General features: G+C 53.9%; 1 pseudogene; it reads left to right on the top strand.

Annotated features, from left to right (window-relative positions):
• Window positions 1–25,679, top strand: part of LOC131560141 (zinc finger protein 850-like) — an 886,257-nt pseudogene that overhangs the window by 851,809 nt on the left and 8,769 nt on the right.

The raw sequence follows: 25,679 nt of genomic DNA, 5'->3' as shown, positions 1-25,679 counted from the left end.
TTCAAGGGAATCTGGGATTCAGGGAGATAACTGGGAGAATTTGGGGGTTTTGGGGTTATTTGGTGTACTTGTTTCCCTTTCCTGGCACTGAAAGAGAGAAGAGGATTCAATCTGTCATCTTAATGCCAACTACTCAATCCCACCCCAAAATTCCTCGATTCCACAGCTCTTTGGTGTGTAATGGGGTTGGAAGGGGATTGAGCAAAGTGAGCTTCAAATCAGGAGGGTTGAGATGGGTATTAGGTGGGGCAGGATGGGTGGGATGTAGTTTGGGAGGTGGAAAATGGGGGAAATATGGCTTGGGAAGGTGGCCATGATGTCCAGGAGGGGTGGGATGTGTTGAGGTTGGGAATGGGGAGGTGGGTTGGGGTCTGGAATGAGACAGCCAAAGTTTGGGGATGATGAAGGGAGGGGGAGCCCATTACTGAGTGAATTTTTTAATAATCTACATTCCTGAAGAGATTTTGAGGTATCTCATGTTTCTGAGGCAGTTTTGGGGCACTCCCCAGCTCTTGGGGGCATTCCTGAGAGCAGCTCCATGGAGCCCCATTGCCAGGGGTGGTTGCCTTGGGCATGATCTCAGAGCCGTATCCAGAGTCCGTTGCCTTGGTGCTGGAGAGCAGAGAAATGATGAACAGCCCCAGACATCTCCAGTGTGTGTTTGGGGGCAGGGAGAGTTCTGCATAGGTGGGGTGGTCACTGCCCCACCCCAGCCACTGCAGCCTCTGGTGCAGCCCCAAAGTGGCTGCCAAGCCCCTGGCACCCCGAAAACCCCACCCGAGAGAGGGACCAGAGCAGGTCAGGCTGTGACACAGGTGTGACACTGAAACGTCCCACGGCTCCAGAGCTCACAGCAGCTGAGATCCAAGACTGACTGTGGATCTCTCTCTCCCTCTCTCTCTTCTCCTGACTTCCTCTTCTCAAAATCTGCATAACTTGAAGTTGGACAGGTTAGAGTTTGTGATGTCAGTGCTTTGTCAGGTGATTTACTGTAATTCAATGCTGTTTAAGATTTCCCAAGTACCTCATTCTCTTAAATTTGTAACTAAAAGTTTGTTCTCCACCCTCCTGAGAAGTTTTTTGTTTTCTCCCCTTGGCCATCTGTCCTGCAGGCTGTGCCCCGTGCGTGCTGCTCCTCTGCCCTGGCCAGCTGCACTCACCCATCTCGCTGTGCCCCAGCATTTCTCACCCAGCGTTTCTGTGCCCTCCCCGGGCTCCCTGCACCCAGCGCTGCCGGCTCCTGGCACACGGAGCCAGGGCAGGAGCCCACCCTGCCAAGGGGCTCTGGAGCAGGGCGGGGGCTGCGATGGCTTCTGAGCTCAGCAGCTGCTCCTGGCATGGTTCCATGGGGACCAAGCACCGCAACGCTGCTGAGCATTGTCCCTGCTGAGGGTCACACACTGCCGGGGCACATTCCCTGCCTGCAGGATTGCTGAGCATTGTCCCTGCTGAGGGTCACACACTGCTGGGCCACATTCCCTGCCTGCAGGATTGCTGAGCATTGTCCCTGCTGAGGGTCACACACTGCCGGGGCACATTCCTTGCCTGCAGGCTTCCAAGCGCTGCACTTGTGTCTCCAGCGTTGCTTTCCAACAAATACAGGGGAATGCAAACTGTGCAGCTCATGGTATTTTAGAGTGTCTAAAACTCGCTAAGTCATTGATCTTAGAGGTGAGATGCATTTGGAATTAATGGCATGGAGAAGTAGTGTAAGATGGAAAAGGGGAGCACAGAAATAAATTGAGGAAAACATTTCACATTATTTCTTTCCATTTTCATTTCACTTATAGAAAGCATATTCAGTTTCCCAGGAATCTTCTCTGTAATCCTGTCTGCTCTTTTCAAAAACATTTTGTGGAGAATGAGGTCGAGCTCCTGTCACAAGATGTGCCACCAACTGCAGCTTCTCTTGGCTTTCCACACTGTGCCTGCAGCAGAACTCTTGCAGCAAAGCAGGACAAAGGTTTGGAGAACTTGACAACTTGTCCTTTCTTTTGCTGGTGGACTGGGGAGTTGTGCCATTGGTGAGGTTTTCATTGTTACTGTTCCAGGCTAAGAAAACAGGAGGTGGTACCAGGAATTGTTAGGGAATACAAGCCTGGCTGTAAACTGGGGGCAGCAGCACTGCAAAACACCTCTGGGCATCTCTGTTTCCTGCTGCTGGGAAGGAGCCATGAAGCGAGTCGAGAAGTTCTGGTTTCTGTTTCTCCTGGTGGATTTTTTAGTTTAATTCCACACTGCAGAGGCAATTTTTGTGATGGCCTCTGTCAGCTTATTCTATTTCATCAGTGCCAGCAACAGGGCTGTGTATGAGCAGTGCAAATGTGGCCTGTGAGGCTTTAATTCCCCTCACCTTAGAGCTTGAGGTTGGTGAGCATTCCAGTATCTGTTGATCTTTATGCCTGAGACAAAAATACTGACTTCACTGTCATGAAAGCACCGTGGGTAGCACCAACTGAAAGCGGCACTTGCAGTTTCATGGATAAAATTCAGGTGGCAAGCAGAAGAGGGCCAAGAGCAGCCATGATCCCCAATTCCCAAGGCAAAGGCACCAGCAGCCTCCTGCTGCCACCTCAGGGTGAGTAAAACAGTGCTGTAAACAGCTCTGGAACCCGATCCTTTCTTCCTCTGAGGGCTGGCTCAGGGCAGCACAGGCGGGCCCTGAGCAGTCAGGGCTGTGTGCGGGTGCTGGCTGCTCTGCTCCAGAACTGAGCTGGAAAAAGCCCTTGGGAGCCGAGGCAGGAGCAGGCGGGAAGGGGCCGGCGCTGCTGCTGCTCCTGGCCGGGAGCCCCGGCTGGGCCGGGCCGGCGCCCCCTGCGCTGCGGCTGCTGCTGCTGCCAGAGCCGGGCGGGACTCGGGGACAGGGAATGGACACGGGGGGACAACAAAGGCCTGGCGGCTGCAGGGATGGTAGCGCTGGGGCCGGGGCCAGCACAGAGCTTCAGCCTGCAGTTAACCCCGAGGGAAACGCTGGGGAAAGGCTCCATTTCAGCCTTTCTTTACTTGTCGCTGTAATGAAGGGAATGAAATGAAGGGAGAACAAGCAGGGCCCGACCCCTCCTTCTCTGGGAGGCGCCCCGCGTCTGGGGCTGTGAGGGGGCGTGAGCAACTTCCTGCTACTGGGTCTGGCACCTCCCAGATCTTGTGTTTGCTGCCCCAGTACCCAGATTTGGAAATTTCCTGGTGCTGGCACAGCCCAAGTCCAGGGATTTACTGGCACAGAAATCTAAAATTTTGGAAATTTCCAGGTTCTGACTCTAGCACCATCCAGATCTAGTGTTTGCTGGGACCACCAGTGCCCAGATTTGGAAATTTCCCGGTGCCTTCACAGCCTAGGTCTAGCAATTTGGTTTTAGCTAGCTTAGGCAGAGAAGTTTCTTTGGACTGTGACTTTCCTTTTTCTTGGAACTGTTTAAACCTGCTCTGGACTGAAAACCCATGCAAACACCGACAGCAGCTCACACCTGTGGCCCCCCGACCTCTGGGACGCTGCATTCCAGCACCAGAGGGACTTAGAAGAGACCGAGTGAGCCAACTACAACCCACAAAAAGGACTTTCTGAATTTGCCATCTCTTCAGCACTGTCAGAGGTTTTATTTAATATTATTCATTTTTCATGCTTGTGAATACTTTACTCGTTAAAAAAACTGGGATTTTTTTCACTTTTCTCAAGGGAAGTCTTCTCCTGAACTAGTAGGGGGAGGGGCCGCTTGAACTTGCTTTCTAGGCGGACCCCTTTTGGAGGTTTCCTCCCAAAATTAGCCCTAAGCCAGCACAAACAGTCACAATGAAAATTTCACCAGTGGCATAATTTCCTGATGGAAAATCTTGTGACAGAAGCTTAACCTTGTTCTCCATGAGAGATTTTTGGGAAGACCAGACAGGAGAAGACTCCTGGAAAACTGAAACAGCTTTCCAGATGTGAAATAAAATAAACAATCCAAGGTGGTTTTCTCTATTTATTTCTATGCTCCCCTTTTCTATGTTGCATCCCAGTAATTCCAGATGCACCTCACCTCTAGGATCGATGACTTAGGGATTTTTAGACACTCTAAAATACCATGAGCCACACATATTTTCCTTCCCCTGTTTTTACAGGAAAGCAACTGGAGATGTAAGTGCAGTGCTTGGGTCAGGTAGGAATCTTACCCCAAGGGAAGGTGCCCCGACAGTGTTTGCCCCTCAGCAAGGACAATGCCCAGCAGCGAGCGAGGGGGTCGCTGTGCCAGTGTGCAGGAGTCAGGGCTCTGCATCCGGGCTCAAGGCTGCAAAGTTCCCGTGTTTGGGCAGACGGAGGGGCTGTCCCCGGGGCGCGCGGGGCTCGAACGTGGGGCTCGTGGGGCGAACGGGGAACGGACACGGGGACGAACGGCCCCGGTGCTTCAGTTGCAGCGGCGGCGGCGGCAGCGGCGAGAGCAGCAAAACAGATAATTTAAAACACGCTTTCCCCTATTTTTCTTTCTCTTTCTCTTTGTCTCTTTATTTCTCTTTCTCTCCCTTTCCCGCTGTCGGGCACCCTTCTCCCACGGTCCCTTGCCCGGCCTCCCTCTCCTCTCCCCGCCTCCCTCTCCCCTGCCGGGCCGGGCCATGCCCCCGGCCCCGGGCGGGGCTGCCCCGTGCCCGGCCCCGGCCGTCCCGCCGCGGTCTCGCCTCCGCCCAGCTCTGGCCGTACTGGCAGTGACGCTGCTGGGCGGGCATCAGTGCCTGGTGCGGGGACGGCATCGCCGCCCTTCGGCTCCGCCTGGCCCGAGCCCGGCCCCGGGCCCGAGGCAGGGTCCAGTCTCGACCCCGGCCCCGGCTTCTCCCGGGGCCCGTGGAGTACACACGCGGTGCGGCCGCTCCCGCCGCTTCCGCTGCGGCTTCCCCGGCTCGAGCTCCGCCACTCGGAAGCGCGGCCTCCGGCCCCGAGCCTCCGGGGCCCGGGGCGGGTGGGGATGCCGGGCCCGGGGCGGGTGAGGGGCACTCGGGGGCCGTTGCTGGACCCGGGCCGAGCGCTGACAGCCGCGTCCCGCCCGCAGGGAAGGCGCAGGAGGCCCTGCAGGAGCGGTACCGGCTGGGATCGCTGCTGGGACGCGGCGGCTTTGGCAGCGTCTTGGCAGCCACGCGGCTCTCGGGCGGCGCCCCGGTGAGCGGCGGGGCCGGCGGCGGACTCAGGCGGAGGGGGCGGAGGAGGAGGGAGGAGGAGGAGAAGGTCGGGGCGCGGCGGGACGGGCGGCGAGCTCACCCCACTGCTCTCCCTCGCTCTCAGGTGGCCATCAAACGCGTGCCGAGGGATCGCATCCGGCACTGGGGCGAGCTGGTGAGTGAGCAGAGCCAGCGGCAGCAGCCGGGCCGTGCCGGGCGGCGAGGAGACGGGGCCCGGCGCGGTGGGAGCCGCCGTGAGCCCTGCGGGGAGAGCGGGCGTGGGTTGAGCGGGGCATGCAGAGCATCCCGGGCTGGCTGAGGGCTCCCAGAGCCCCGGCACAGCCTCGGCCCCACTGACGGCGTCGGGCTCCTCCCGCAGCCCGACGGCACCAGCTCACCCCTGGAGATCGTGCTGCTGGCCAAGTGTCCTGTGGCTGTGGCGGTGTCATTCAGCTCCTGGAGTGGCTTGAGCTTCCCGACAGCTTCCTGCTGGTGCTGGAGCGTCCGGAGTGGTGCCAGGAGCTCTCGGGTTTCCTGGCAGAGCGGGGGTTCCTGCCGGAGGAGGAGGCGCGGGGGCTGTTCCGCCAGGTGCTGGAGGCCGTGCGGTACTGCACCAGCTGCGGGGTCCTGCACCGGGACATTAAGCTCGAGAATGTCCTGCTCGACCTGGCCAGCGGGCAGCTGAAACTGATCGACTTTGGCTGTGGCGCCTTCCTCCAAGACACAGCCTACACCCAATTTGCAGGTGAGGCCTCGCAGGGGGTGCTCCTGGGCATGTCGTGGCCCAGCCTGGGTGCAGCACTGGGGCTTCCCCCTATTGCAGCCGGGATGGGATTGATGCTAGAGCCGAGTTGATTTGGGTGGGGTGTGGGGGCGGCCAGCTCCCAGCCCTGCTGACAGCCTTCAGCACCCACTGTGCCCTGGGCTGGGGCTGGAGCTGGGGCAGCCAGCCTGACACAAACCCCCATGGGGGCAGCAGAGAGGGGGGTCTGACCCCATTCCCCAGATGGTTTGGTGTGCAGGCAAGGAAGGGCTGGACTGCTCCACTCTCCTTGTTCACCTTGGCTTATTAACATTTTTGGGGGCCATGCAGGTGAGGAGGAGAGTGGGTTTTCTCCACTACTGGGTGGGTTTTTCCTTTGTGTGTCATGGTTGGGCTTTCCCAGGGATTGTGCTGCCCTCTTTTAGTCCAGTGGCTTCTTTTCCAGCCGCGAGTTTGTGCACAAGTCCCAAGTGCTGGTGAGAGGGCAGCGCTCACCCCGTGTGCCTCTGGGGCAGCCCCCACATGCCCAGGGATGCTGGGGCCGGGCTCTGGGAGCAGCAGCAGCCCCCTGCTGAGCTGTGTCTGTGTTCCACAGGAACCCTGTCCTACAGCCCACCAGAGTGGATCCAGCACCAACGCTACCACGGCGAGGCAGCCACGATCTGGTCCCTGGGCCTCCTGCTGTGCCACCTGGTCATGGGGAAGCACCCGTTCAGGAGGGGCCAGGAGATCATCCGGGGGCGAATCTTGTTCCCACGATGGCTCTCTCGAGGTGGATCCTCATCTCTGGGCATGAGGGGAATACCAGTGCTGGGAGACAGCAGCGGGCTCATGGGCATCCCACTCTGGCAGCTGCTGAGGAGGTGGCACATGTCCTGCTCTCCTGCTCTCCTCCAAACAGAGCATCCATGGGGAAGTTTAGGCCCAGCTCTGGTCACACCCAGCATGACCTGGGCATGGGAACAGGAGGGCAACTTCTCCAACTGACTGGTGATTTCTGGTTTCTCTCCCCAGAGTGCCAAGATGTTATTAAGAGGTGTTTGTCCATGCAACCCTCGGACAGGCCATCCTTAGAAGAGCTTTTCTGTCATCCTTGGGTGAAGGGTGTTTCCCTGCCCTAGAAGACTGAAGAAATCCACGTGCACAGTTGGATCCAGGGACCTGGCAGGTACCAGCTCCATGCATCTCTTGGCAATCAGTGGCAAAGCAAACCAGGCTGGTTTTGTCCTGCCTGTAGCTCTGAACAGGGGTCAGCAGAAGGGAACATGCAGCTCTTGGGCTGGAGCTGAGCTGGAGACCTGGTGTGACAAGCACTGGTGGCCACCATCCCCCTGGTTTTGTTTGTATGGTTCATGGATGGCTGGGGCCCTGGGCAGAGCCCTGACAGCCTGGTCTGACCCCAGGGAAGGAGAAGGAGCCCCTGGAGAAGCTGTTCCAAATGGGGCTGGTGCTGGAGACACCAAGGACAACCTCAAGGATGACAATCTCTTCCTTGGCCTGGCCAGCTGAAGATGATGGACTTGGATTCTGGCACCTTCTTCAAAGCCAGGCTCCAGGCCAAATTTGCAGGTGAGTCCACAGGCAGGGGGATGGTCCCATATCTGGGCATGGCACGACCTGGCCGGGCACCAAAGGTTCCCCCTTTGCTGCGGCAGATGCAATGAATTCTTGAGTTGGCTGCCCAGCTGCTTTTTGGCTCTGGGCAGCTGCTGAGGGCTGGATGTGCCGTGGCTGGCTGCAGGCTGGGCACATGTGCTGCCCTCCTGCTCTGTGCCAAAGGCAGCAGGGATGGGCAGCTCTGGGCACAGCTCTGGGCACAGCCAGCATGGCCTGGGCACCGCAGGCCTTGGCACAAGGGCACAGGAGCCCTCAGCTGACGGGCGGTTTCTGCTTTCTCTCCTCGCAGCCGGGCTCTGCGGGTGCTGAGGCTGCTCTGGGCTCTGCCAGGCCTCTGCTGGGCTCAGCCCTGGGCCCAGCTGGGCTGGCTCTGCCCTCACATTGCTCTGACAGCTTTGCATCAGACGAGCCCGTTGCAAGCACAGCGCCTGAGCTTTCTGCTTTGGCAGGTGAGTGAGACTCTGCTGCAGGCCCAGAGATTGCAGCTGGGGACACACATCCATTTGGCAAGGACCCGAACTCTCCACAGTCCCGGCTGAACACCTGGATCTGCACAGGGTGTTTTGTCTGTCCCATTCTTGCTTCTTTATTGGCTGGAATTGTGCAATTGCACTTTCTTCCTCCTCTAGCAGTGCCACAAGTGGGCCAAAGCTGGCGAGTGGGCCGTGCTCCTGAGGCAGTGCAGTCTGGACCTGGTGTATGGAGAATTGCCCTTCTGCACTTCCAAACCAGAGCAAAAAGCTATCAGTGGGACTTTGGTGTCTCTAAGAAATCCCTGACAGTTTCAAAGGGAATGTGCAGCTCATTTGCAGGGTGAGAAGGAAGGTCATCTTCTAAAGGATTTGGGGTTTGACAGAAACTTCCATTCCCAGTCCTGCTTGGAGCTGGCAGAGCAAAAAGCAATTTCTTCTTCCTTCACACCAATTTCACCACAATTCAAAATTACAGTATTGGAAACAAACCCCAAAATCTTTTTTAAAAAGGTTATTGAGTCTGGTAAGATGGATCCATGCCATTGCCACATTTACAAACTAATATCTGAGTTCTCTTTTTAAGAAAGCTCAGTTATCTCTTTATCCAAAATTATGCACTATTTTTCTTTACACACATGGGTTTTGTTTCTATCTATCACATTGTTTATGTGTTTTTATAATGTCTTTTCCTTTCTTTTTATTTAACAGAAAACCTGTCCTATCTGTGATAAATAGGTATGATTCATGCTGATAGAAATTGAAACAGTAATCAGTATTGATACAGTAATTAATATTTGAGAATAATAAAACAGTTAATAGTTAAAAGTTGTAATGCCAAAGAAGAGAGGGAAAGGAGGGGCTCCACCTACCCCCCCCCTTCCCCAGCAGATGTTCTCAAGGACCACAGGAAAGAAGCTGAAGATACAGTTGCTAAAAATGACCTGGTTGGGTCCAAGAAAATGTTAATTTTAAGGGACTTATAGCTTTGATATGTAGATGCACTGATACATTAGTCTTGGCTTACATTGTACTGGCTTGGTGCGCATGTGTAACCCAAAGGTGAATTAAAGGACAACGAAGAAGACTACAGAGCCTTCATCAGTGACGATCCCCCAAAGACTTGTGCGACCACCAAACCAAGTGGTGGCGCATGCGTGGTAAAGGTGGTAATGAAGGAGGAGACAAAAAAAGTGACGAACCAAAAATAGGAGGAGATGGCATTGACAAATGGCATATAAGGGGTGACTTTTACTTGGCAAGCTTGTACGTGAAGTGGCAGGGGTCCCAGAACCCTGCCCTTCATACCCAGCGGTTGTTTTTGCTTATGCGCTATTATTCGAACCAAATTATCCCTTGTTTATATATTTTCTTAACTATTTAATAAAAATTGTCACTGCTTTTAATACTGTTTGGTTTTGTTAATGATGGGATAATTGGACAAACATAACATATCAAAGGAATGTCCTTTGCTCCTGGTTCCCGTGGGGAGCAGCTCCCTACCTGCTGGCTGAGCTGCTCAGGCAGAGCCCGGCAGCTCCTGGCACTGCAGGGCTGCTGAGGCTTTTCCCAGTTGCTGGGCACAGACTGATGGAGCAGCACTGCTGAACACGGGCACGCAGAGGCACCAGCAGCAGCTGCCTTTGGCCACCTGAGGCTCCCAGGCCCAAACTCTGAGCAGCCAGGGCTGGAAGAGACTGGCAGGATCTGATCCCTGACTCAGGGCTGCACAAATGACCCCACAGCAGCAGCAGCAGCAGCACATGGAGCTGACATTGAGCACAGCCCCTGCCCCTCTTCCTTTCCGTGTGCAGCAGTGTCACAGCAGCCTGAGGCACCTGGGAGCCCCCAGTGCCAGCAAGGACTGGAGATGGCAGCCCTGGGCTCCTGGAGGCTGTGCAGGGAATGGAGCTGGGCACTCCCTGTCCATGGGGAGCTTCCAGATGGAAAAGGCTACTGTGCCCAGGCAGCTGCAAGGGCACAGAAAGGAGGCTCTGGAGCCCTGGATCTGTGCCAGTGCCACAGTCCTGGGCAGCAGCCAGCGAGCCCTGGGGGAACACAGGGCACAGCAAGAGGGACAGAACCAGGCAAGGGCAGAGACTGGAGAGAGCCAGGCCCGGGAGCAGGAACAGCTGCTCCATTGCACTCTTGGAGAAAGCTCTTGGCTGGTTCAAAGCACTGAATAGCGAGAAGGGCAGAGAGGAGGCCACAGCAAACAATGCTCCTGTTTGCACAGCCTCCCCTCTCCGTGTCCCAGAAGGAATTGCATGGACTGTGTTCTTCTCTCCGAGCCGTCTCGTTCAGCATGAGCAGCTCAGCACCAGGAGCTGAAGGAGCTGAAGCCTCAGGCCATAGGAGCTGGGCAAGAGGGAACTTTTGGAGAAAAGGAATGCTGCTAAAATAGCCCCAGCTGAATGCAGCGGATAGAATCATGGAATCATAGAATCCTTTCTGTTGGAAAAGCCCTCTGAGCTCACCCAGTGCAGCCACTCACCCAGCAGAGCCAAGCCCAGCACTAAACCACGTCCCTGAAGTGCCAAGGCCTGGAAAACAGCCCTGAGGGAGGCCTGAACAGCAGGCCCTGAGCCAAAGATGGCCTCTGGATGAACCTTCCAAGCAAAGGTTATCTTTGTATCTGCTCCCTGATGAAATGTGCATGGCCATTAGCACTGTGATAGATGTAGCCACTCATTAGTGAAACATGTATTGACCTTTGTGTATTTAGAAGCCAGACAAGGCCATGAAATCTGACATCTGGCCTTGTTTGGGGCTGAAGGATCAAAGTCAGCTCCCTTGGTTCCTCCTTGAGCCCTGGCCAGGCTTTGGGAGGGACCCAAGAGGAGGATGAAAGCAGATGTTGCCAAACTAGCAGTGCTGTCAGTTTGTTCATTCAGCACTGTCAGAGCTGGGCCCTCTCCCAGCGGGGTTGGAGCCTCACCTGGGGCTGGAGGCACCTGCAGGAATTCCCAGTGCCCAGGAGTGGCTCTGCAGCCCTTGGCTGTGACAGCTTCCCCAGCTGCTGTGTGGATCTGGGGGATGGTAAAGGCTGAGGGTAAATGTTGCTGGATCTTTCTTAATCACTGCTGCAATCTTTGGTGGGGATGGTTGGATGCATTGCTGAGCTGCTCCTTTTGTGATTCTTTGCTGCTTTCAACTGCAGGAAATGACACTGATTCGTTCAGTTGGAGTCTGTGTCTTTGGTGCTGACCCTGCCCACTGGCAGAACAAAACTGTCACAGTCTGGCCAGATCCCAATAAAATGTCACTTGTTTAGTGTAAATGTGAGGAATCGGTCCCATCAGAAATTCCCAGCTGGGAAGCCCTTCCCTGGAGTTCCCTAGATCTTGAGTGGGCTGAGGTTGGAGCCCTGTGGGAGCAGTGGGGCAGTTGGGTAAAAGAGGCTGAACCCCTGGATGGCTTCAAATGCATCCAAAAATTGCATATGGAAAAGGAAAAGGCCTTGAGGCTTTGGGCAGACAAAAATGAATTTGTTGAGAGTACACAGGAAACAGCACCTTCAGAAGCAACAATGATTATTGGAATGCTCCCACATGGAGCAACAGAGAAGGTTTTAATCTTGAGCTCAGATGCACTTGTGCAAGTGAAATATCAATATAATAAATAACTATATATATATTTATAGGATAATAAGACCTTTATATATATACATATATATAAATATTTCTATATTGCTATCTACATATAAAATAATTATAATGTGAAATAATGCTGACAGTACTACTTTGGTATCTTTGGCTGCTCAGGGGTGTAACACTAAATACCCTACAGAACAGGATTGGCCAGGACCCTAATGTCAGTGGTCAACTTTGTGAGGTTGTATACAATGAAAAAGGGAGGAAGGGAGGGAATTGGCTATTTTTACAGGGTGTGCTGATACTGTGATGCAGATGACTTTGTTCCTGTGAAAAATACAGTGACTTTGCCTGCAGGGTTTTTCATGTACCAGACTATCCACAAGCTGCAGGATTGGTTGAACGGGTGAAGGGGTTGTTAAAAGAGCAGTTGAAAAAATGAGGAGATGGGAACCTTTGTCCATGGAGAACCCATCTCCCAGATGCTCCATGCCCTTAACAATGGCCCACTGGGGAAATAGAAACCCCCAGGCTCTGCACAGCTGCCCCCGATTTGCAAATCCAGCCATGGGCAGTGAGACTTGGGCTGCCTGGGAAATTGTTCTGGCTGGGCTGGCCCCTGGCAGGGCCAGCCCAGAGGCTGCAGGGCTGGGCCTTCATGCATTGGAATTCATTAGGATAAACTCAAAGCCAATGAGAGCTATCAATCCTGAAACAGGAATTCAGATTCCTCCAGGACACTTTGCTTTGGTAACTGCTCCCTTGGAGCTTGGCCTTGCAAAGTATTCCTGTCATGGCAGGAGGAATTGATGCAGAATATCCAGGAGAAATTACAGTAATTCTGTTAAACAATAGTGACCAGGATTGGATTATTCAACCCCATGACAGGGTAGTACAATTATTGATCTTGCAATTTTAAGAATGATTGTGAAAAAAGGAGATCCACCTCCAGTCACCACTGTTTGTGGAGATAAAGGGTTTGGATCCAGCAGCCCTAATAATGGAGCCAGAGTGTGGGTCCGGAGGCCAAAAGGCCCTTTCGAGGCAGCTGAAGGAGCAGCTCCTGGGAAAGACAACTCTGAGTCCTGAAACCTGGGCAGGAACAATGGGAATGTGTCCCTGCAGCCAAGGATTCTGTGTGAGAACAAGTAGATCTGACAGGATATTGTTTTGCACATCCTGCCAGACCAGATCTCCCTGTTTGCCCAAGGGCCCCTTTGGAACACGCTCTTATCCACGTGGCTCCATGTGAAGGCTGCTGTGACACTAAGGGACTTGCACAGGAATTCCATCCAGGAGTCTGGGTGCCCCTCAGGGACTGGGACCCAGCCCCTTCCAGCCAGAGGGGAAAGGGGCCCCCAAGCCTTGTTAGCCACAGACAGCATGGTAATGCTGAACAGCAAAGGGCCTGGGGGCATTATTCTGGAATTAACCTGGTGCCAGCTCCGTGGACAACAGAATTCTTGTTCCTAATTTGAATGAGATTGAGAAAAAAGAATGAAGAATGGTGTCACTAAAGTACTGATGTCTGATGTACAGTGCTGATGTCTGTAAGGTGTACCTTGATAGCCAGCCAGAATGTTTGTCAGCCACAAACACCTCTAGTGTTTCACCAAGGGATTGGTCATAAAAATGTAATGATGGGTTATGATGGACTGCTGAGCTTCTTTTGTAATCCTTTGCTAATGGCGATGCGCTTTGCAGAGCTTATCCTTTTGTAAATCCTTGCAGCTGTGCATGATATAAATGATGCAATTCCTTAAGTTGGTGTCTGTGTCTTTGGTAGTGACCCTGCCCACTGGTGAAACAGGGCCCCCTCTTGCCTAAGTGTTCCCTGAGAAGGCAAAAGCCCTCCCTCCAAAATTCCCCCCTTCCTCCCTGTTTTCCCCCTTTACACCCTGAGCATGATGTCATCTGGTCTGGGGTATGCCCAGGGTCAGGTGGGGTCCCCTGTCCTGGCTGTGTCCCCTGCCCAGCTCCCCCGCAGCCCCAGCCCCTCCCCAGCGTGGCTGGACGAGGGGCAGGACAGGCCTTGGCTGTGCTGCAGCTCAGCAAGAACAAAACCATCTCTGCGTGCTCAGCCCTGTGCTCAGCACCCGGCCCAGCAGCGTCTCAGTGCCAGGGGCTGTGCCCTCAGTCCCTGCCGGGGGTTTCCATGGCAACTGCCAGGCCAGGTGACCCAGGTGTCCCCCCAGTGCCGGTTGCCATGGAAACAGTGCCCAGCCCCGTCCCTTTCTGTCTGGCTGACCTGGCCTTTGGCCCTGGCAGTGCCGGTGGCTGCTGGTTCCTGGTGCCAGAGCGGCCAGCGCAGCACAGGGCAGGTGGCCATGGCACAGCCCCCAGCAAGGGATCCCCTCTGGCTCTGGGCACTGACACCAGCCCTGAGCAAGGGGCCAGGGCAGCTTTCCATGGCCACAACCATCACAACGGCTCCGGGCAGTGGTTGCCATGGCACCAAACCAAGGAATGGGTCCCATTTCTGCTGCCATGGCACCTGGTGGCACCAACGAGTATCGCTGCAACTGTACCCGGAACAGACCTGGCACTGCTTTGTCCCAGGGTTGCCATGGCAGCTGAGGACAGACACAGCTGGTGCTCTGCAAGGGCCCTGGGGCAGATGGGAAGGAGCAGCAGAGCAGGGGCTGACCCATCCCCAGTGCGCTGCACAGCCCAGGGCAGGGTCCCAGAGCGTCCTCATGGAGCTGCCAACAACATCCCCCCTCTGCAGCCCTGGCCTCTCCACAGCTCACACAGGTGCCCCATCCTTGCAGGCACAGACACGGCAGCACTGGCTCAGCAGCCCCTGTTTGCATTGCACAGAGCAGGGGGAGCACCACATACTGTTGGTGTGGGGACATGAACCTGAGGGAGCACAAATGTCATCAGCCCCTGGGGGCCAGCGAGGGCTGGAAGGCACCAGGGAAAACACTCAGCTTTGTCCTGGCCTCTGCACTCAGCCAGAAAGTTTGTTCCCATCAGCTGGGAGTTTCCTGTCCCACTGCAGACGCTGTTGCTCAGAGCCAGGGCTGCCTGGCAGCCAGCACCAAACTGCCCTGAGCATTTCCTTGGCTTCACCTTTTCTTTCTTTACTCTTCCTGATACAAACTTCTTCCTCTTGCCCACCCCTGTTCCCTGCCCTGAAAACAGCCCATCCCTGTTTACCCTTTCCTCTCTGGCCCCACTCCCCTTTGCAGTTCCTGACTTGGCACCATGGGAATGTCCCTTGGGCAGCAGGATCATCCTACAAGTGCTGCAGGAATTGTCTGCAGGCTCCTGCAGTGCCTGGTGCTGCTCCCTTGCCAGAGGCACCCCAGGCCAGGGGGGCACATCTGGGCTGCTGTGTCTGGCTCTGGGGCTCCCTGTTCTGGGCAGTGAGGAGGAGCTGCAGAGGCTCTGCAGGACTGACAGGATGGGCTTTGGGGCTGGCAGGAGAAGCTGAGGGACGTGGACTGCTGGAACTTCTGAAGAGGAGGCCCAGGGCTCATCATGCAGCTGCTCCAAGGGTGGTTTCAGAGAATCCCAGAATCAGCAAGGGTGGAACAGGCCATGGAGATCATCAAGTCCAACCTGTGCCCTGATACCGCCTTGCTTTGCCAGGGCCCTGCACTGCCACAATCATCAGAGAATCAGCCAGGCTGCAAAAGACCTTGGAGAGCATCAAGGCCAACCTGGGACCCAACACCACCTTGTCACCCAGACCATGGCACTGTGTGCCACATCCAGTCTTTCCTTAAACACTTCCAGGGATGGTGACTCACCCACCTCCCTGGGCAGCCCATTCCAATGTCAATTGTGTGGAGAATATTTCCTAATGTCCAGCCTAAATGTCTCCTGGTGCAGCTGAAGGCTGTGTCCTCTTGTCCTGTCACTGTTCCCTGGGAAAAGTGCCTGCGTCTCACCTGGCTGCACCCTCCTGTCAGGGAGCTGTAGAGAGCGATGAGGTCTCCCCTGAGCCTCCTCTCCTCAAGGATAAACAACCCCAGCCCCCTCAGCCACTCCTCACAGGACTTGTGTTCCAGACTCCTCCCCAGCCTTGTTGCCCTTCTCTGGACATGCTACAGCCCCTCCATGTCCTTCCTAAATTGGGTGTGCCCAGAACTGGACACAGCACTCGAGGTGCTGCCCAAGCAGTGCCCAGCACAGTGGAAGAATCCCTGCCCTGGTCCTGCTGGCCACACCATTCCTGATCCATAGGAGTGCCAGGGGTTGTACGAGGGAAATGGTGGGGGGGTGGTGGGGACAAAATGTTATTGATTGTTACTCATGAAGGGTCTTGATTTTCATGTGTATTCAGACTGCTTTAGAAGAGTCTGGGGGTCAATATCAATTGGATATTTCTGATATCAATCTATAAACAGGAAAAGAAAACCAAACTTGCATTGTTTTCAATATAGCAGATTCACTTTGAATACTCTTCTGAAATCTGTCTAATTAACCACAGAAGAATTGAAAACATAGATTATTCCCAGTGGTTTTTCCTGTTTGGGTATTTGAACAAATGAGCTTTGTTCACTGAATTCCTGAACTGAGGAGCTCCAGGAAGAAGCGGCCTCCGGAGTAGTAAAATTCATCAGCAATCTCCAAGTGGCTGAGGATCCATCCCCATCAGAGCAGCCAGGAACAGAAATGGGCTCAGCTTTGTGGCTGTCACAGCTTTGGCATGGGCCCTGGGCCTGGAGCAGGAGCAGCACTTGAGGGCCCCAAGGCCACGGCTCTTGTGCTGCCCTTGGCAGATGGGATGGCAGCAGGGGCTGCAGAGCTTTCAGCACCTCAGGCAGAGCAGAGCAGGGCAGCCAGGGAGCCTCCTTTGGCCTTGGCCAAGCACCTTCCCCCATGCTGGGGCTGAGTCCTGTGGCAGCTGCAGCTGCTGCTGTGCCCTTGCCAGGGGCTGAGGCCGTGGGGCAGTGCCCAGAGCAGCCTGGCCTGAGCAGAGCTGTGGGGCCAGAGCTGGCTGGGCTGGGCTGGGGAGAGGCCCTTGGTGCTGCCCAGAGCTCAGGGCAGCTGGCAGAGCTTGCAGGGAGCTGGGCCGGGCTCAGAGAGCCTGGCCCAGAAACCATCAGTGTCCATCTCAGCCTGGCTGAGCGTGCAGGGGCCAAGAAGAGCACCCCAGAGTCTGCAAGTTCTCTGTGTGGGAGTTGAGCTTGTGAGCCCCTGAGCCCTGCCAAGTGCTGGGGCTGCACCTCTAGCTCTAGAGATGTGATAGATGGGAGCAGGGACAAATAATTCCTGCTGGATTTTTTACTGTGTTTGCTTATACAGGTTCCCTGGAGTCATATATAGATGAGCTGTTTTTTTTCAGATAACTCAGGTAAAGTGATAAGAATAATATTTTTACCTGAAAATAATACTTCACACATAATACATAATAAGGAAGAAAAGACACATAATCAGAAGAGCATCTGAGTTTTTAAGAGCGTGACACTCATTGATGTCCCAGCAGTCAAACCTGTTCAAGTTCTTTCTTCAGGGTTCCTTGAGATGAGAGGTGACCACCAGAAGCCAAGGCCAGCAAGAGCTCTCTGTCCTGGCAGCTTTTTTCTGGGAGAACCCTTGCATGCAGGGAATTTTCGATGGGAGTATCTATTTTGGCTTTGCACACCTGGAAGGACAAATGGTTCTTTTCCATAGGAAGGAAAGCACTGGGTTCCAGTTCTCTAGGGACTGATGAGAGGCAGCCTTCAACATTCCAAGATCAGCTGGGCCTGTCAAGTGGGCCCTGGGTGGCCAAGCTAGCCAGACCTGTTCCATGTTCCCTTGGTTTCATGGTGCTCTGCTGTATCATAATGTTCTCCCTGCTTCTGCAGTGTCACAGTGGCCCCGTGCTTCCAAGAGGCCCTGCAGGGTCCCAGAGGCCCTTTGGTTCTGTGGGGCCCCACAGTGTCACAATGGTCTCCATGGTTCCATGGGGCCTTGCAATGCCACAATGCTCTCCATGGATCCACGGTGCCTTGCAGGATCACAGTGGTCCTTTGGCTCCACAGGGCCCTAAAATGCAGCAATGGCCACTTGGTTCCACAAAGCCCTGCTGCTTCACACTGGCCCCTTGGGACCATGCAGCCCAACAGAGCCACAAAGATGTCCTTGGTTCCACAATCCACACAGTGTCACAATGGTTCCTTGGATTCATGAGGCCCTGAAGTGTCATCATGGTTCCACAGGAAGGAAAGCATGGAGGCCCAGTCTTCCAGGAGCTGATAAACAGCAGCCACTAGAGGCCAAGGCCAGCCAGATCTGTCTGTCCTGGCAGCTTTTATCTGGAAGCAACAGAATAAATATCTTGTATCTCAGATATAAATATTCTGTATCCCAGATATACGGGATTTTGGGGGAAGAATCCCAATTTCAGCCCATGACAACCCGGATGAGGCAGCCAGTTCTTTCCCACAGGAAGGAAAGGACAGAGCCCCAGTGTTTCCAGGGCAGATTAGAGGCCACCACCAGAGGCCAAACTGAGCCAAGCCTGTCTGTCCTTGCAGCTTTTGTCCAGGAGAAACCCTTGCATGTAGGGAATTTTGGAGAAGTACCAATTTTGTCCAGAGCTGTGAGCAGAGGCTGAAGGAGCTGGGCTGGCCCAGCCCAGAGCAGGGAAGGCTGAGGGGCTCCCCATCCCAGCCAGGCAGTGCCAGCAAGGAGCTGATGGAAAACACAGAGCCAGGCTCTGCACAGGGGGCTGGGGGGAGACAAAAACCAATGGATGAAAGGGGAAAGAGGGGAGATCAGCCAGGACAGGAGGAGATGAAATGAGTCAGGTTGGTTTCAGCATTTCCTCACCACCAAGAGAAGCCTGACTCCCTTCTCCATCCACCACTGACAGCTTTGCAAGTCAGGAATTATTCAAGCTGTTCTGTCCTCACTCCAGGATGAGAATCCTGGTACAAGAACTTAATTGTGTTTACATCTATCACAGAACCATGTTTGTCTGACAGTGATTTTAGTATGGAAATCACTTGTGAATGGTGGACTCACCAGACACTGCTGGGACATTGCACATAGCTCAGGGAAGGGCGTAATTGTTATTAAATTGTGTCCTGTTCAACTATGGTCTGTTGGCCATGAAGAGAAACTTTCTCTGCCTCCGAGTCTCACCAGTTCCTGACCCCAAAAGGACACAAACCTGATGAGTTGTGGTTCCCACCACAACTCATAGCACCTCCCTCCATACTCAGAGCAGAGCTCCCCTTTCCCAGAAAGTGCCTGGCAATTCAGGGATGAAGGAAACTGGATAGGACGTGGGGATCAGGGGCAGGGCAGAGCCATGGAGAGGAATGGCTTTTGCATTTGATGGAGCTGTGCCTTCCCTTGCCTTTGTTGGCTGACAATAAATATACATCCCTCTGTGTCTTGGGCAGCTCCTTCCCCAAGGGAAGCTGGTGGGAGTTGGAGCCAAGGAGCTGAAAGCTGCAGGTGCATCCTGGGCTGGAGGGAGCTCAGATTTGCACAAGGCTGCTCTGAGTGCCAGGGCTTGGATGGGGGAAATGGTGGGGTGGGGGTAGGGACAGAGTCTGATTGATTGTCAGCCATGAAGGGTCTTGATTTTCATATCTATTCCAACTGCATGAGGAGGTACTTGGATTCAGTGTCAATTGGAGATTGCACATATCAATAAATTAACAGGAAAGTAAAACTAAATAGGATCTAAAAAAATCTCTTCTCGCTGTCTTTTTAAATACCATGTATTCACTTTGAATACACTACTGAGATCTACCTAACCACGAAAGATTTGAAAATTAAAATCAAATTATCCCCAGAGGCTTGGCTTCTCAAGTTGTTCTCAATGTTAATGAGCCCTGGGACACTGAATTGCTGCACTGAAGAACTGAAGGCTGAACAAGCCTCTGGAGCAGGAAAATTCAGCAGCAGCCTCCAAGGTGCTGAGGATGTCAGCAGCACCCACTGAGGCCATCCCTTCCCAGCAACCATGGGTGAATGGGCAGACAAGGAGAGCGTCCCTGGGGCTGGGGCAGCACAACTCAGAGGCAGCAGCGGCTGCAGCTGGGAAATGGAGTGTGGAATGTGGCTGGGAAAGCCCTGCCTGGGCTGTGCCAAGCAGGACAGACAAGCTCTGACTTCCATCTCCCAAAGAACTCTCTCAAGGAGACATTTAAAAGGATTTACAGCTGTTTGTGTACTCTGAGTTGCATGCACTGGAGAAATACCAACAGGAGCTCTCAAGAGCTTAAAACAAAAAAAACAGCCTTTACTGGCAACTTTAGAAATACAGAGAAACTGTGGCAAAAGTTCAATTGATGTTCAATGAACAGAAAACACTTCCCAAAGCATTACCTTGGCCCATTCTACTTCACAAACTCTAAGCCTGTCCAATTTTAAGTTAATCAAAATTTGCTGGAAGAGGTAATTTGAAGAAGGAGAAGAAGACACAGAAAGAGAGAAAGAAATGAAAAAAGATACAGAGCAGCACACACAGCTACCAACTCCTGGATTCCAGCACTGTTCAGGTGGACATTCCAAGAGCAGGTAGGGTCAAGATGTGTGCTTGCCTTGTGGTCAGCCTCAAATTACCCTTGGTCTCCCTGAGCCCTTCCCCCAGGTGGGACTTGGGCTCATTTTGTCCCTCAGGAGCTGGGCATGGGGCTGCAGAGGTGGCTGAGGAGCATTGCCTGTGCTGTGCCAGGGACTGGCAGCCACTGCTGGGCTGGGATAGAGGCTCTGGGGGGATTGGGGTTCCAGGGTAGGGCAGGGCTGGCGTTCCAGGGCAGGGCAAGGGTGGACCTGCCCCTTCCTCCCCATAACATGAAATGATTCAAGACAACAATCTCCTCCAGTCTCTCACAGTAGGGCAATGTTGGAGGTGGATATCCCAATTCTGGCCATGTGCACCTGGACTAGAAGGACAGTACTTTCCCACAGGAAGGAAAGCACAGATCCCCAGTATTTGGAAGGCAGGTGAGAGCCTCACTAGGCCCAGGCCAGTCAGACTTGCCAGTAATAGCAGATTTTGTCTTGGATCAGTCTTTGGATATAGGGAATTTTGGAGGTGGAACCCCAATCTCAGCCATGGGCAACTGGAGAAGCAGGACAGTTCTTTCCTATAGGAAGGAAAGCATGGAGCCTTCCCAGGGTTTTTCAGGATAGAAGAGAGGTGATCCTTGTGAAACCATTGCCAGCCAGACATGTCCTGGCAATATTCCTTTTGGAACAATCCCTGGATATAGGGAAGTTTGGAGGTAAAATCCCAATTCTGGCCATGAGTTACTGGAGGAGAAGACGACTTCTTTTCCATAGAAGGGAAAGTACGGAGCCCCAGTGTTTCAATAGCAGAAGAGGCCCTCAAAATGCCAAGGTCAGCTGGATCAGTCACGTGGCCCCTGGGAGGCCAAACCACGCAGACCTGCTCCGTGTTCCCTTGGTATTGTGGGGCCTCACAGTGTCACAATGGTGTCTTGGATCCATGATGCCCCACAGTGTCATAAAGGTGACTTGTTTCTACAGTGTCCCACAGTGTCACAGTGGCCCCCATGTTCCAGAAGGCCCTGCAGTGTCAGCTTGGTCCCAATGGTTCCATGAGCCTTGCATGTCACTATAGTCTCCATGGTTGCCCAGTCCCCACAATGTTACATGACTCCTATATTCCATGTGCCCTGCAATGTCACAATGGACCTTTAGACCCTGGGGGTTTGCAGTGTCACAAAAGTCTCCTTTGGCTCCACAGTGTCACAATGGACCGTTGATGACAGGAGTCCCCTCTGTGTCACCCTGGATCTTTTGGTTCCATGCAGCCCTGCAGTGTCACAATGAACCCTTGGAACCATGAGGTTGTGAAGTGCCTTATTGGTCTCTCCATGGTTCCATGAGGCCTTGCAATGTCACAACGGTCCTTTGGCTCCATGGGGTCTAACAGTGTTACAATGGCCCCTTGGTTCCATGACACCCCCAAGTGCCAAAACGGTCTCCAGGGTTCCATGAGGCCCAGCAATGTCACAAGGGCCCCTTGGTTTGATGGGGCCTCTCAGTGTCACAATGACTCCTACATTCCATGGAGTCACACAGCATCAGAACAGTCTTCTTGGTTCCATGAGGCCCAGCAATTTGACAGTGCTCTCCATGATTCCATGAGGCCCCACAGTGCCACAATGGTCCCTTGGTCTCACAGGGCCCCACCGTGTCACAATGGTCCCTTGGCCTCACAATGCCCCACAGTGTCACAATGGTCCCTTGGTCTCACAGGGCCCACAGTGTCACAATTGTCCCTTGGTTCCATGGGCCCTGTGCTGCTGCATTCCCCTCTCCCCTTCTCAGGCAGCCCTGCCAGCTGAGAAATGCTCCTTGGGGCTCAGCCTTGGCCAACAGCCCCTGGGCTCAGCTCCTCTGCAGCTCATCACAAACACTGTCTGCTCCAGGCACTGCTGCTGCCCAACCAGCTCCTGCTTTCTGTAGGAGCAGCCTTGGGAACTGTTTTTGTTCCCTCAGTGGCACAACATCCCTGTTCTCACACTGCCAAAGAAAGCTGTTGGTGCCAAGTGCGGCCAGGATGAGTCATTGCTGTGACTGAAGCCCCTCTCTCGGGGCCCTGCAAACAGCGCTCCAAAAGGAGCCCTTGGAGCTCTCCTGGGCCAAAAACTCCCTCTGAGTGGGGCCTCTCCCAGCTGGGAACTCTCCCGTTTGCTGCACACGGGGATCCTGAACAGCCACAGAGCCTGGGCCGATCCGCCCACTCCTCCAGGCTCAACCCTTCACCTGCTGGGGAGATGGCAAAGGATGCACAGGGAGCATTGCCTGCCCTCAGGGGAATTTCTCCCAGGTGCCTTGCACTGACTCTTTGTGTCTGTGGGCACATAAAGAGTGCCTGTGCTAAGGAAATGTGGCAGAAATGCTGCTCTCTGAGGGATTGGAGAGTCTTGGATAGCTGAGTCAGTCAGATATCCAGATATAAGTAAGTAATGTTAAGTCACGAGGTCTAAGCGAAGTTAAATACTGCTAGAGTATTTCTTTTGCTAAGATGTTATGTTTAAGTTATTAGCTAAGTTAAATATTAAGTGTTACTCTATTAAATTGCAAAGTCATACATTATATGTTAGGTAAAATACTGTTAAGTGCTGCTCTTTTGCTAAATTGTGAAGTTGAAGGCATCAGTATGGGTTAACATGGAAGTTAAGTCCTGTTAAGTTTGATCTCTTTTAAGCTTTAGGCCATATTCCTTTTATCCTTGCCCTCACTGTCCTTGTGTCATACACACACACACAGGGACAGTTCTCGGTTACTTTCTGATTTGACTACCTGGATTTTCTTTGCTTTTGTTGTTGCTTTGTTTCCTTGGTGTGCCTGAAGTGTCCAGTTAGGAGCAGAGCGACTCTTGCCAAGGAACTTCGCGCTGCTGTCCCTTAATATTCAATCTGGTTTTTGCTTCTCCCTTGCTGGGAATTTTTTCAGCGCTCTCAGCCCTCGTTCGTAACAGGGTGAAGGAGCCCTAGCCCAGGCTCTGGCCCTGGGGGACATGGGGAGGCTGCCGGGGGCTCCCTGTCCCCCTGTGCCACCCTCAGGGCCCTGGCCCCCCGTCCCCGTGTCAGGCTCTGGGGTCGATCTCGTGAAACATCCTCTGGGAGAGGCTGCAGGGCCCAGGGCTGGGGGACCCGGGGGGACAGGGGACCCCGCTGTGCACAAGCAGGGTTGGACTGCTCTGGGGGGAACTGTGAGGGGGGCCAGGGCAGAGTGACCTCCCCAGTGACCTCACACAGCCCCTGTGATGTCACATAGCCCCTGTGATGTCACAGTGTCCCTGTGATGTCACACTGCCCCTCTGATATCACACAGCCTCCTGTGATGTCGCAGCCCACTCTGGGATATCACATCACACCCTTGTGATGTCTCAGAGCCAGCTCTGCGGTATCACTCTGTGATGTCATACAGCTGTGCTGTGATGTCACAGAAGACTCTGTGATGTCAAAAAGTCATCAAGTGATGTCATTGTCTGTTCTGTGGTGTCACAGCCAGATCTCTGTTGTCACAATATCCTGTCTGTAATGTCATACTAGCATTCTGTAATGTCACAGCACACACTTTGACCTTACAGGCTTCTCTAGGATGTCATCCAGCCATGCCATGATGTCAAAGCCTTCTCTGTGGTGTCACAGAATCCCCTCTATGATGCTGTAGCTGCTCAATGACCTCACACAAAGAAGTCTGTGATGTCATAGCCCAATCTGTGACCTCACACAGCCCACTCAGTGCTGTCACACAGCCCCTGGCTGACATCCCAGATGCTCTGTGCCTCTACGACACAGCCACAGAGATGCTGCTGTGACACAGCCCCCTCAGGGACATGCCACAGCCCCTGCCAGTGCCGAGCCCCTGTGAGCTCTGTCAATGCCCTGCTGGTGTCCCTGAGGGGCCCTGGCAGCGTCCCAGCCCTGCTGGGCTGTGCACAGGAGCTGCTCCTGGCCAGAGCTGTCTCTCTGCAGCGCTGCCCTTGCTAGGAGCTGCCTCAGGGCCAGGAGCCCGGCCCAGCTCAGCAGCACAGACACAGCACAGGGACTTTAATGACCCTCTGGGGCTGTGGTGCTCTTTGCATCAGACTCAGTCCCTCAGAGTGTGCTCAAAAATTTCTGAGGAATTCCAAAAGTGATTGAAACACTGAAATTTCTCATAATATAAATAGATTCATCTGAGGGACAGGACTGAAAAAGTGTCCCCAGGTTCCAGGTAGAGGAGAACACAGGTGGCAGTGATGACAGATGGGGACAAGCAAGGGAAAGGTGTCTCTGATGCTGAGCAAACCTGCACCTCTGTCCCTGCAGGCTGTCAGCATCCCCCGGCTGCCCCACCTGGCTGGGCCCTTCCTTTGCTGACACCTCTGCCTCCTGCCTGCCTCTGCCTGCCCACACAAAGCCTTGGGCTGCTCCAGGCTCCTGCTGGGGACCTGCTGCACCACAGCCCTGCCCGGGCAGTGGAATTCCTTTCTCCTGGTGTCCAGTCTGGGCCTCCCCAGCTGTCCTTGGTGCTATTATGGCTTCTTCAGGATCATTCCCACTATGAAAAAAAAGCTCCTGCCTCTCTGAAACCACCCTTCCATCCCTCTCAGGCTGCTCCTATTCTACCCTCAGTCTGCACACCACTGAGCCCAGAGCCCTCAGCCTCTTCCAGCTGGTTTTGTCATGAGGCCTCCAAACCCCATCCTGGGAGATTTTTGTGTCTTCTCCAAGGTCTGTGAAAATGGAAAAATAGTGATCAAAGTTATTTTTTCCACAATCTTGCAATGACAGAACAAGGGCCAATATCTTTAAACTGAATCAGGGTGGATTTATATATCTTAGAAGTAGGAAATATTTTACAAGTATGAGGGTGGGTCGAAACTGCAGCTGATTTCCCAGAGAAGTGGATTCCCCATCCCAGGAATTGTCCAAGAGCAGGAACTTTGTGCAACCTGACCCAGTGAAACCCTCTCATCCCCAAGGACAGAATTCCTGTAGTGTGGGTTCTCTGATGTGCTGGGTGCCCTCGCAGCGCTTCTGGCCAGAATGTCTGCTGAGGGCAGCCATGCTGCTGCAGGGGCAGTGACCTCACAGCCATCGCCATGGCAGCCCTGTCCCCTGGGCCTGGCTCTGCCCTTTCCTCTGCCCCTGCCTTGGTTCTGCTGCCATGAAGAGTTTTGTCATTAATATCTCTTCCCCAAGGTGCTGGGGCCAATGGCTTCCCAGTCAGGCTCCTGGAGCAGAAGCGGCTTTTCAGAGCCCAGCCAGGAATGAGCCCTGAGGCTGCAGCTCTGCAGTGGTGGCCACCAGGCCGGGCTGCTAAGGGAGGCTTCTGACCATGGCCTGCAAGCAGCTGCTGCTGCCAAGGTGCCTTTGGTGCCTCAGGCTCTCCCTGGCACAGCTCCCAGCACAACACTCTGCCCTTGTGCCGAGCCCTTCCCTGTGCTGGGGCTGGCCTGGTGCTTTTCCTGCAGCGGGACCTGCCCTGCTGATGGCACAGGAAAGGCAGTTCCTGCTGGAGCAGGAGGCTCTGCTTGCAATGGGCTCCAACAACTCCAGCAGGGCCCTGTTGACTTCAAAACTGCTTCCTAGAGCACTTTATTCTAATATTAGTTATAGCTCCTGAACTGTGGAGTAAATGAATGTGGTTAAGTTCTTTCTTCTAATCATGATTAGAATCAATTAG

This window comes from Ammospiza caudacuta, chromosome 7 (assembly GCF_027887145.1).
Source record: "Ammospiza caudacuta isolate bAmmCau1 chromosome 7, bAmmCau1.pri, whole genome shotgun sequence".
NCBI classification, from domain to species: domain Eukaryota; kingdom Metazoa; phylum Chordata; class Aves; order Passeriformes; family Passerellidae; genus Ammospiza; species Ammospiza caudacuta.
The sequence above is the reverse complement of the archived record's forward strand: the minus strand, read 5'-3'. Positions and strand labels throughout refer to the sequence as shown.